Below are 12,785 nucleotides of genomic sequence, written 5' to 3'. Positions count from 1 at the left end.
CTGTCTTTCACTCAAATAAACAAGTAAATCTTTAAAAAATACACATAAAAATAATGAATGAATGAATGAATGAATGAATGATACATGGTATCAGATTGGATAAAGAAGCAAGACTAATCAATATACTATATAGAAGATTCACAGTTTAGACAAAAGACACCACCAGATTTAAAGTGAGGGTGAGGAGAACAAATAAAAGTGCAAATGGACTTCAAAAGAAAGCTGAGGTAGCAATCCTCATATCAGACAAATTAGGTTTTAAACAAAAGACTGTGGTAAGGGTTGAAGTGGGCCATTATATCATACTTAAAGGTCTATCCAACAAGATCAAACAATTATACCTATTTATGCTCCTAACATGGCAGCAGCCAATTATATCAACTAATTAATAAGCAAGTTAAAGAAACATATTGATAAAAATACAATATTAGTAGGGGACATGAACACCCCACTCAGAAAAAAGGACAGGTAATCTAAGAAGTTCAACAAAGAAACAAAGGATTTGAATGACACATTGGACCAGATGTACTTCACAGATTCATACAGAGAATTTGATCCTAAAGCAACAGAACACACATTTGTCTTGAGAGCACAGGAACATGCTGGAGAATAGATCACATACTAATCATAAATCAGGTCTCAACCAATACTAAAAGATTGATATAATTCCCTGCATATTTTTCAGACCACAATGCTTTAAAATTGAACTCAATCACAAGAGGAAATTGGAAAGAGCACAAGCACTTGGAGGCTAAAAAGCATCCTACTAAAGAAAAGATGGGTCAGCCAGGAAATTAAAGAACTTAAAAAATTCATGGAAAAAAATGAAAATATAGCTGTTCAAAAACCTTTAGTCTAGAGAAAATGCAGTCCTAAGAAGGAAGTATTTTGCAAAAACAGCCTCTCTCAAAAAATTAGAAAACTCTCAAATACACAAACTAAACTTAAACCTAAGGAATTGGAGCAAGAACAACAAATAAAGCCTAAGTCAAGCATAAAAAAATGAAAGTATAATAATTAGATCAGAAATCAATGGAATGGAAACGAGAACAGTAGAACAGAATAAGGAAACTAAAAGCTGGTTCTCTGAAAGAATTAATAAGATTGATAAGCCCATAGACAAAATTTTCAGAAGGAAAAGAGAAAGGACCCAAATTAATGCAGTCATGAATGGAAAAGGAGAGATCACAACCAACACCAAAGAAATAGAAACAATTTTAAGAACATATTATAAGCAAATATATGCCAACAGATTAGGCAATTTGGAAGAAATGGACGCATTTCTGAAAACTTACAAACTACCAACTCTGAAACAGGAAGAAATAGAAGATCTGAACAGACCCATAACCAGCAAGTGAATTGAAGCAGTAATTAAAAACTTACCAAAAAACAAGAGTGCAGGGCCAGATGGCTTCACAGAGGAATTCTACCAAGCATTTAAAGCAGAAATAATACCTATTCTATTGAAACTGTTTCCAAAAATAGAAAAGTGAGCAAAACTTCCAAAGACGTCTAAGAGGCCAGAATTACCCTAATCCCAAAACCACACCAAGACCCCTCAAAAAGAATTACAGACCAATAACCATGATGAAAATGGATGCCAAAATTCTCACCAAATTATTAGCCAATAGGATACATCAGTACATTAAAAGGACTATTCAACACAACCAAATGGGATGTATTCCTGGGATGAAAGGGTGGTTCAAATTTGCAAATCAATCAACGTAATACATCGCATTAATAAAGAAAGAACAAGAAGCATATGAATCTCTCAATTGATGCAGAGAAAGCATTTGACAAAATACACTATTCTTTCTTAATTAAAACTCTCTACAGTGTAGGGATAGAGGGAACATATCTCAATATCATAAAAGCCATCTATAAAAAGCCCACAGCAAATATCATTCTCAATGGGGAAAAACTGAGAGCTTTTCCCTTAAGGTCAGGAACAGAACAGGGATACTCACTCTCACCATTACTGTTCAACATAGTACTAGATGCCCTAGCCTAAGCAATCATACAACAAAGAGAAATAAAAAGCATTCAAATTTTCAAAGAAGTCGAACTCTCTTTACAGATGACATGATATTTTATGTGGAAAACCAAAAACACTCCACCACAAAATTTCTGTAACTCATACAAAAATCCAGCAAAGTGGCAGGATATAAAACCAAGGCACAAAAATCAGTTGCATTTCTATGTACTATAATGAAACAGAAGAAAGAGAAATTAAGGAACCAGTCTCATTTACAACTGAACCAAAAACTTTAAGATACCTAGGAATAAACCTAACCAAAGAGGTAAAAGATATGTGCTCTAAAAACTACAGAACACTTATGAGAGAAATTCAGGAAGAAACAAAGAAATGGAAAAACACTACATGTTAAGGGACTGGGAAAAAATATTGTTAAAATTTCTATGCTATGGGAGGGGGGGGAGTCAAGATGGCGGAGAAGTAGCAGGCTGAGACTACTTCAGCTAGCCGGGAGATCGCTAGATAGCTTATCTAAAGATTGCAAACACCTGAAAATCCATCGGCAGATCGAAGAGAAGAACAGCAATTCTGGAAACAGAAAAACAACCACTTTCTGAAAGGTAGGACCAGAGGAGAAGTAAATCCAAAGTGACCAGAAGCTAGACCCCGGGGGAAGGGGCCAGGTCCCGGCAAGCGGCGGAGCAACCGTGCACAAAATCAGGACTTTTAAAAGTCTGTTCCGCTGAGGGACATCGCTCCAGAGGCTAAAGGAGGGCAAAGCCCACGCGGGGTCAGTGTGGCCTCAGGTCCCGCAGGGTCACAGAAGGATCGGGGGTGTCTGAGTGTCGCAGACTTGGAGGTATTGGAATGGGAAAACCGGCTACAGAGACAGAGACGACAGTAAACTCACAGCTCGGTGTTACCTTGAACCGGTCGCAGGCTCGGTGAGCTCGGAGCGCGGCCGGAGGTCAGGCAGACGGGAGTAACTGGGCGCTGTTCTCTGAGGGCGGACTGAGGAGTGGGGACCTGGGCTCTCAGCTCCTCCCTGCCTGAGACCAAGAGGCCGCCAATCGTATTCCGCGTCCTTCGGAACTCTACAGAAAGCGCTCAGGGAACAAAAGCTCCTGAAAGCAAACCCGAGCAGATTACTCACCCTGGCCCCTGATAAGGGCGGTGCAATTCCCCCTGGGGCAAAGACACTTGAGAATCACTACACGAGGCCCCTCCCCCAGAAGATCAACAAGAAATCAGGCCAAGACCAAGTTCACCTACCAAGGAGTGCAGTTTCAATACCAAGGAGAGCAGCAGAATTCTAGAGGAGGAGAAAGCAAAGCACGGAACTCATGGCTTTTTCCCTGTGATTTTTTTGAGGCTTGCAGTTAATTTAATTTTTTTCTTTTTCATTTTTTGTTTTTTTTTCTCGCCTTCGGGTAAAAATATTTTTAACTGTTACCTTTTACTTTATTAACGATTTTTTACTAGATTATCTAATATATATATTTTTTCTTTTTTATATTTTTTTTAGGTGTTTTCTTTTTTTTAATTCTTTTCTTTTTTTTTTCTTTTTTCTTTTTTTTTCCATCTTCCTTTTTGAACCTCATTTATCCCCTGTCTCCCCCCTCACAATTTTGGATCTCTTCTAATTTGGTTAAAGCATATTTTCCTGGGGTTGTTGCCACCCTTTTAGTATTTTACTTGCCCCTTCATATACTCTTATCTGGACATAATGACAAGACGGAAAAATTCAACACAAAAAACAGAACAAGAGGCAGTACCGAAGGCTAGGGACCTAATCAATACAGACATTGGTAATATGTCAGATCTAGAGTTCAGAATGACAATTCTCAAGGTTCTAGGCGGGCTCGAAAAAGGCATGGAAGATATTAGAGAAACCCTCTCGAGAGATATAAAAGCCCTTTCTGAAGAAATAAAAGAACTAAATCTAACCAAGTTGAAATCAAAAAAGCTATTAATGAGGTGAAATCAAAAATGGAGGCTCTCACTGCTAAGATAAATGAGGCAGAAGAAAGAATTAGTGATATAGAAGACCAAATGACAGAGAATAAAGAAGCTGAGCAAAAGAGGGACAAACAGCTACTGGACCACGAGGGGAGAATTCGAGAATTAAGTGACACCATAAGACGAAACATTAGAATAATTGGGATTTCAGAAGAAGAAGAAAGAGAGGGGGAGCAGAAGGTATACTAGAGAGAATTATTGGGGAGAATTTCCCCAATATGGCAAAGGGAGCGAGCATCAAAATTCAGGAGGTTCAGAGAAAGCCCCTCAAAATCAATAAGAATAGGCCCACACCCCGTCACCTAATAGTAAAATTTACAAGTCTCAGTGACAAAGAGAAAATCCTGAAAGCAGCCCGGTAAAAGAAGTCTGTAACATACAATGGTAAAAGTATTAGATTGGCAGCTGACTTATCCACAGAGACCTGGCAGGCCAGAAAAAGCTGGCATGATATTTTCAGAGCACTAAATGAGAAAAACATGCAGCCCAGAACACTATATCCAGCTAGGCTATCATTGAAAATAGAAGGAGAGATTAAAAGCTTCCAGGACAAACAACAACTGAAAGAATTTGCAAACACAAAACCAGCTCTTCAGGAAATCTTGAAAGGGGTCCTTTAAGCAAAGAGAGAGCCTACAAGTGGTAGATCAGAAAGGAACAGAGACCATATACAGTAACAGTCACCTTACAGGCAATACAATGGCACTAAATTTATATCTCTCAATAGTTACCCTGAATGTGAATGGGCTAAATGCCCCTGTCAAAAGACACAGGGTATCAGAATGGATAAAAAAACAAAACCCATCTATATGTTGCCTCCAGGAAACTCATTTTAAGCCCGAAGACACCTCCAGATTTAAAGTGAGGGGGTGGAAAAGAATTTACCATGCTAATGGACATCAGAAGAAAGCAAGAGTGGCAATCCTTATATCAGATCAATTAGATTTTAAGCCAAAGACTATAATAAGAGATGAGGAAGGACACTATATCATACTCAAAGGGTCTGTCCAACAAGAAGATGTAACAATTTTAAATATCTATGCCCCCAACGTGGGAGCAGCCAACTATATAAACCAATTAATAACAAAATCAAAGAAACACATCAACAATAATACAATAATAGTGGGGGACTTTAACACTCCCCTCACTGAAATGGACAGATCATCCAAGCAAAAGATCAGCAAGGAAATAAAGGCCTTAAACGACACACTGGACCAGATGGACATCACAGATATATTCAGAATATTTCATCCCCAAGCAACAGAATACACATTCTTCTCTAGTGCACATGGAACATTCTCCAGAATAGATCACGTCCTTGGTCCTAAATCAGGACTCAACCAGTATCAAAAGATTGGGATCATTCCCTGCATGTTTTCAGACCACAATGCTCTAAAGCTAGACCTCAACCACAAAACGAAGTTTGAAAAGAACCCAAATACATGGAGACTAAATAGCATCCTTCTAAAGAATGAATGGGTCAACTGTGAAAGTAAAGAAGAATTGAAAAAAATCATGGAAACAAATGATAATGAAAATACAACGGTTCAAAATCTGTGGGACACAACAAAGGCAGTCCTGAGAAGAAAATATATAGTGGTACAAGCCTTTCTCAAGAAACAAGAAAGGTCTCAGGTACACAACCTAACCCTACACCTAAAGGAGCTGGAGAAAGAACAAGAAAGAAACCCTAAGCCCAGCTGGAGAAGAGAAATCATAAAGATCAGAGCAGAAATCAATGAAATAGAAACCAAAAAAACAATAGAACAAATCAACGAAAGTAGGAGCTAGTTCTTTGAAAGAATTAATAAAATTGATAAACCCCTGTTTCGACTTATCAAAAAGAAAAGAGAAAGGACCCAAATAAATAAAATCATGACTGAAAGAGGAGAGATCACAACTAACACCAAGGAAATACAAACTATTATAAGAACATACTATGAGCAACTCTACGGCAATAAATTTGACAATCTGGAAGAAATGGATGCATTCCTAGAAACATAAACTATCACAACTGAACCAGGAAGAAATAGAAATCCTGAACAGAACCATAACCAGTAAAGAGATTGAAACCGTCATTAAAAATCTCCAAACAAACAAAAGCCCAGGGCCAGACAGCTTCCCGGGGGAATTCTACCAAACATTTAAAGAAGAACTAATTCCTATTCTCCTAAAACTGTTCCAAAAAATAGAAATGGAAGGAAAACTTCCAATCTCATTATATGAGGCCAGCATCACCTTGATCCCAAAACCAGACAAGGATCCCACCAAAAAAGAGAGCTATAGAACAATATCCTTGATGAACACAGATGCAATAATACTCAACAAAAACTAGCCAATAGGATTCAACAGTACATTAAAAAGATTATTCACCACGACCAAGTGGGATTTATTCCAGGGCTGCAAGGTTGGTTCAACATCCACAAATCAGTCAATGTGATACAACACATCAATAAAAGAAAGAACAAGAACCATATGATACTCTCAATAGATGCTGAAAAAGCATTTGACAAAGTACAGCATCCCTTCCTGATCAAAACTCTTCAAAGTGTAGGGATAGAGGGCACATACCTCAATATCATCAAAGCCATCTATGAAAAACCCACCGCAAATATCATTCTCAATGGAGAAAAACTGAAAGCTTTTCCGCTAAGGTCAGGAACACACCAGGAATGTCCATTATCACCACTGCTATTCAACATAGTACTAGAGGTCCTAGTCTCAGCAATCAGACAACAAAAGGAAATTAAAGGCATCCAAATCAGCAAAGAAGAAGTCAAATTATCACTCTTCGCAGATGATATGATACTATATGTGGAAAACCCAAAAGACTCCACTCCCAAACTGCTAGAACTTGTACAGGAATTCAGTAAAGTGTCACGATATAAAATCAATGCACAGAAATCAGTTGCATTTCTCTACACCAACAGCAAGACAGAAGAAAGGGAAATTAAGGAGTCAATCCCATTTACAATTGCACCCAAAACCATAAGATTCCTAGGAATAAACCTAACCAAAGAGCCACAGAATCTATACTCAGAAAACTATAAAGTACTCATGAAAGAAATTGAGGAAGACACAAAGAAATGGAAAAATGTTCCATGCTCCTGGATTGGAATAATAAATATTGTGAAAATGTCTATGCTACCTAAAGCAATCTACACATTTAATGCAATTCCTATCAAAGTACCATCCATCTTTTTCAAAGAAATGGAACAAATAATTCTAAAATTTATATGGAACCAGAAAAGACCTCGAATAGCCAAAGGGATATTGAAAAAGAAAGCCAACGTTGGTGGCATCACAATTCAGGACTTCAAGCTCTATTACAAAGCTGTCATCATCAAGACAGCATGGTACTGGCACAAAAACAGACACATAGATCAATGGAACAGAATAGAGAGCCCAGAAATAGACCCTCAACTCTATGGTCAACTAATCTTTGACAAAGCAGGAAAGACTGTCCAATGAAAAAAAGACAGCCTCTTCAAAAATGGTGCTGGGAAAATTGGACAGCCACATGCAGAAAAATGAAATTGGACCATTTTATTACACCACACACAAAAATAGACTCAAAATGGATGAAGGACCTCAATGTGCGAAAGGAATCCATCAAAATCCTTGAGGAGAACACAGGCAGCAACCTCTTCGACCTCAGCCGCAGCAACATCTTCCTAGGAACAACGCCAAAGGCAAGGGAAGCAAGGGCAAAAAGGAACTATTGTGATTTCATCAAGATCAAAAGCTTTTGCCCAGCAAAGGAAACAGTTAACAAAATCAAAAGACAACTGACAGAATGGGAGAAGATATTTGCAAAGGACATATCAGATAAAGGACTAGTGTCCAGAATCTATAAAGAACTTAGCAAACTCAACACCCAAAGAACAAATAATCCAATCAAGAAATGGGCAGAGGACATGAACAGACATTTCTGCAAAGAAGACATCCAGATGGCCAACAGACACATGAAAAAGTGCTCCATATCACTCGGCATCAGGGAAATACAAATCAAAACCACAATGCGATATCACCTCACACCAGTCAGAATGGCTAAAATCAACAAGTCAGGAAATGACAGATGCTGGAGAGGATGCGGAGAAAGGGGAACCCTCCTACACTGTTGGTGGGAATGCAAGCTGGTGCAGCCACTCTGGAAAACAGCATGGAGGTTCCTCAAAATGTTGAAAATAGAACTGCCCTTGACCCAGCAATTGCACTATTGGGTATTTACCCTAAAGATACAAATGTAGTGATCCAAAGGGGCGCGTGTACCCAAATGTTTATAGCAGCAATGTCCACAATAGCCAAACTATGGAAAGAACCCAGATGTCCATCAACAGATGAATGGATCAAGAAGATGTGGTATATATACACAATGAAATACTATGCAGCCATCAAAAGAAATGAAATCTTGCCATTTGCGACAACATGGATGGAACTAGAGCGTATCATGCTTAGCGAAATAAGGCAAGCAGAGAAAGACAACTATTATATGATCTCCCTGATATGAGGAAGTGGTGATGCAACATGGGGGCTAAGTGGGTACGAGAAGAATAAAGGAAACAAGATGGGATTGGGAGGGAGGCAAACCATAAGTGACTCTTAATCTCACAAAACAAACTGAGGGTTGCTGGGGGGAGGGGGTTTGGGAGAAGGGGGTGGGATTATGGACATTGGGGAGGGTATGTGCTTTGGTGAGTGCTGTGAAGTGTGTAAACCTGGTGATTCACAGACCTGTACCCTGGGGATATAAATATATGTTTATAAAAAATAAAAAATTATATAATGTCTCTAAAAAAAAAAAAAAGAAAAGCAGGTATAAGAAAATAAAAAAAAAAAAAAAGAAAAAGATAAAGAAAATCGAACCAGGGGACTCACAGTGCCTGACTTCAAGCTATGTTACAAAGCTGTAATCCAGAAAGCATGGTACTGGCACAAAACCAGACACACAGATTAATGAACATAAGAGAGAGCCCAAAAAAGGACCCTCAACTCTATGGTCAACTAAGCTTCAACAGAGCAGTAAAAAATATCCAATATAAAAAATAGAGTCTCTTCAACAAATGGTGCTGTGAAAATTGGACAGCCACATGCTGAAAAATGAAACTAGACCACTGTACACCATACCCAAAAATAAACACAAAATGGAATAAAGACCTAATTGTGAGACAGCAATCCATTAAAATCCTAGAGGAGAACATGGGCAGCAACCTCCTTGACCTACAGTGGAACAATTTTTTTGTGAGACATGGCTCAAAATTCAAGAGAAACAAAAGGAAAAATGAACTATTGGGACCTCATCTAAATAAAAAGCTTTTGCAGAGCAAAGAAACAATAAAAAGTCTAAAAGGCAACCTATGTTAGGAGAAGATATTTACAAGTGATATATCAGATAAAGGGCTAGTATTCAAGATCTGTAAAGAACTTATGAAACCCAACACCCCCAAAATAAGTAATCCGGTCAAAAAATGAACAGAAGACATGAACAGACATTTTCCAAAGAAGCCAACAGACATATGAAAAAATGGTCAACATCTCTTGGCATCAGGGACATACAAAAAAAAAAAAAAAACCACAATGAGATACTACTCACACCAATCAGAATTGCTAAAATTAAGAATTTAGGAAAAAAAAAAGATGCTTGTGAGTTTGGGGAGGTGGGGGATCCCTCTTACAGTGTTTTTGGGAATGCAAACTGGCACAGCCACTCTGTAAAACAGAATGGATGTTCCTCAAAAAGTTAAAAATAGAGCTACACCATGACACAGCACCTGCAGTACTAGGTATTTATCCACAAGGTAGAATCAGTAATTTGAAGTGGCATCCCAATGTTTATAGCAGCAATGCCCACAATAGCCAAAATATGGAAATAACCCAGTTGTCTATCAGAAGATGAATGGATAAAGATGTCATTCATATATATATGAATTTCATATATATATATGTATATATATATATATATATATAAAATGGGATGTCATTCATATATATACACACACACATTCATATATACATATGTGTGTGTATATCTGTACATATATATACATATATGTGTGTTTGTATGTGTGTGTGTATATATACATATATATACATATATATATGTAATGGGATGTCACTCAGAAATCAAAAAACGAAATCATGCCATTTGCATGGACATCAGTTGAAGTAGAAGGTGAAGTGCTAAGCGAAATAAGTCAGTCAGAGAAAGACAAATACCACACAATTTCACTCATATGTAAAATTTCAGAAACAAAACAGCTCAACACAGGGGAAGGGAAGGAAAAATAAAATAACAGAAAATAGAGAGCAAGGCAAACTGTAAGAGATGCTGAACTCTAGGAAACAGACTGAGGGTTGCTGGAGGGGAGATTGGTGGGCAGAAGGCAAATTGGTGATGGGCATTACATTAATGCATGTAATGAACCCTTGGAGTTATATGCATCTGATGAATCAGTAAATTCTACCCAATAACTAAATTCTAAACCAAGAATATAGTATATGTTAACTAAATTGAATTTAAATAAATAGTTTATATTTAAAAATTTACATTTAAATATAAATTAAAAATTTATTTTTAAAAAGATAGCTAAAATTAACAACTGAAGAAACAACAGATTTTGGCAAGGATGCAGAGAATGGAGAGCCCTCTTACACTGTTTGGAGGGGGGTAATGCAAACTGATGCAGTATGGAGATTCCTCAGAAAGGTAAATTGGAACTACCATGTGACCCACAAGTTGCCCTACCTGGTATTTAATCAAAGGATACAAAAATAGTGATTCAAAGAGGTAAATTCACCACAATGTTTACAACACTATCCACAGTAGCCCAAATATGGAAACAGCACAAATATCCACCAATGGTTGAATGGATAAAGATGATGTGGTATATACATTTAATGGAATATTAGCCATAAAAAAGGAAATCTTGCCATTTACAATTACATGCATGGAACTAGAGTGTATTATGCTAATAAAAATGAGTCAGAGAAAGAAAAATACTATGATTTAACTCATATATGGAATTCAAGAAACAAAACAGATCAAAATAGAAAAGGAAGGAAAAATAAAATAAGATAAAATTAGAGAGGGAGGCAAATACTAAGAGACTCGTAAGTATAGGGGAAAAACTCATGATTTCTGGAGGGGTTGTGGGTGGGGGGGTTGTGGTAAATGGGTTTTAGGCATTAAGGAGGGCACTTGTAATGAGCATTGGGTGTTAAATGTAAGCGATAAATTACTAAATTCTACCCCTGAAACTAATACTACATTATGTGTTAACTTGAATTTTAAGTCAAATTTTGAATTTAAAAAAAATGAAATATGGTAAGAAAACACAAAACTTCAAGTTAAAAAAAAAATCATCCCCACTGTGTCAAAAATGTAAAGAAGTCCTCAGACTGGGTTATTCCAAGACTGGAAGACCAGAGTTCTAGTTGTGGTTTTAGTTGCTCTTAACTTGCTTTGTGACTTTGGTCAAGTCCATTCCCCTCTCTGGGTCTCATCTTTAAAATATGGATGATAATAATACACGCTGTACTAGCAGTACAGGGTATTAACATAAGTATATAAGCATCAAAAGAGAATGTTGAAAAGGTGCTTGAAGTGTAAATAATTCTACCATGCAATTAACTTCCTTTACTCTCCACCTTCTCAACCTTTTCTCTATCTTTTTTTCATTTTTCAAAGACTTTATTTATTTATCTGAGCCTTAGAGGGAGAGATCATGAGCAGGGGGAAGGGTAGGGGGAGCAGGGAGCCTGATGTGGGACTTGATTCCAGGACTCTGGGATCATGACCTGAGCTGAAGGCAAACACTTAACTGACTGAGCCACTCAGGTGCCCCTCAAATTTTCTCTCTTGTCCATCCCCATTGTTTTCTTATTTCATTCTATTTTTAATTCCATTTTGCTTTAAGCAGGTCTCAGACTTCATGCCAGTAGTGTAGTTAGGTAGAAGCAACACAGCCTTAGAGTAAGAGGGACCTGGGCTGTGCATTTTTCTTAGTTGTTGGGCAATTAATTTACCTCTTTGAGCCACAGTTTCATCATTTATAAAATGGGCACAAATAACACCTTCCTTGCAAGGTTGTTGGGAATTGTGATGGATTGTCTGCAGATATGGCCAGCAATCTCTCCCATCTCTGACAAGCATGTCGCCCTTCCCGTTAGGATATTCCCCACTTCTTAAATCTGGGTTAGCTGTGTGACTTGTTTAGACTGCTATAGTGCAGCAGCAGTATTGCTATATCACTTTCTGGTCTTATGCCACAAAAGGCTTTGTTTTTTACCCTTTGGAAGCCTGGCACCACATGAAAAAACATGACTAATCTACTTAGAAGAAAGGCCAAAAGGAGGGGAGGCTGTGGAGGATAAAATACTAATAAGGCATGTGGGAAGACTGGGCAGCCCAGCTGAGGTGCCAGACATGAGAGTGTCGACATCATGGATCTTTCAGACCTAGCCAAGCTGTCTGAGGCAACATCACATGCAATATAAATAAGCTATTCCCAGCAAGTCTTGTATAAATTGCAGATCATGAGTGGCTTTAAAACCACTAAGTTTTGGTTTGTTTCACAACAGTTGATAAATGAACCAAGGAAACTAAGTAAGGTAATAGAACCCCACTCGGTGGCTAACAGGTATAGATGCTCAACACGTGATTGTTCCTTCCCATTCAGAAGCATCTCTGGGAAATGGCTATCTATTTAGTGGTGTGAAAATTGACTTTTAGAATTAACACATCTGACCTCCAGTGTCCAAGGATGCAGATCAATTAACCACCTCTCATATA

The sequence above is a fragment of the Mustela nivalis genome (assembly GCF_964662115.1).
Source record: "Mustela nivalis genome assembly, chromosome: X".
Taxonomy (NCBI): Eukaryota; Metazoa; Chordata; class Mammalia; order Carnivora; family Mustelidae; genus Mustela; species Mustela nivalis.
Note: the sequence above shows the minus strand (reverse complement) of the source record.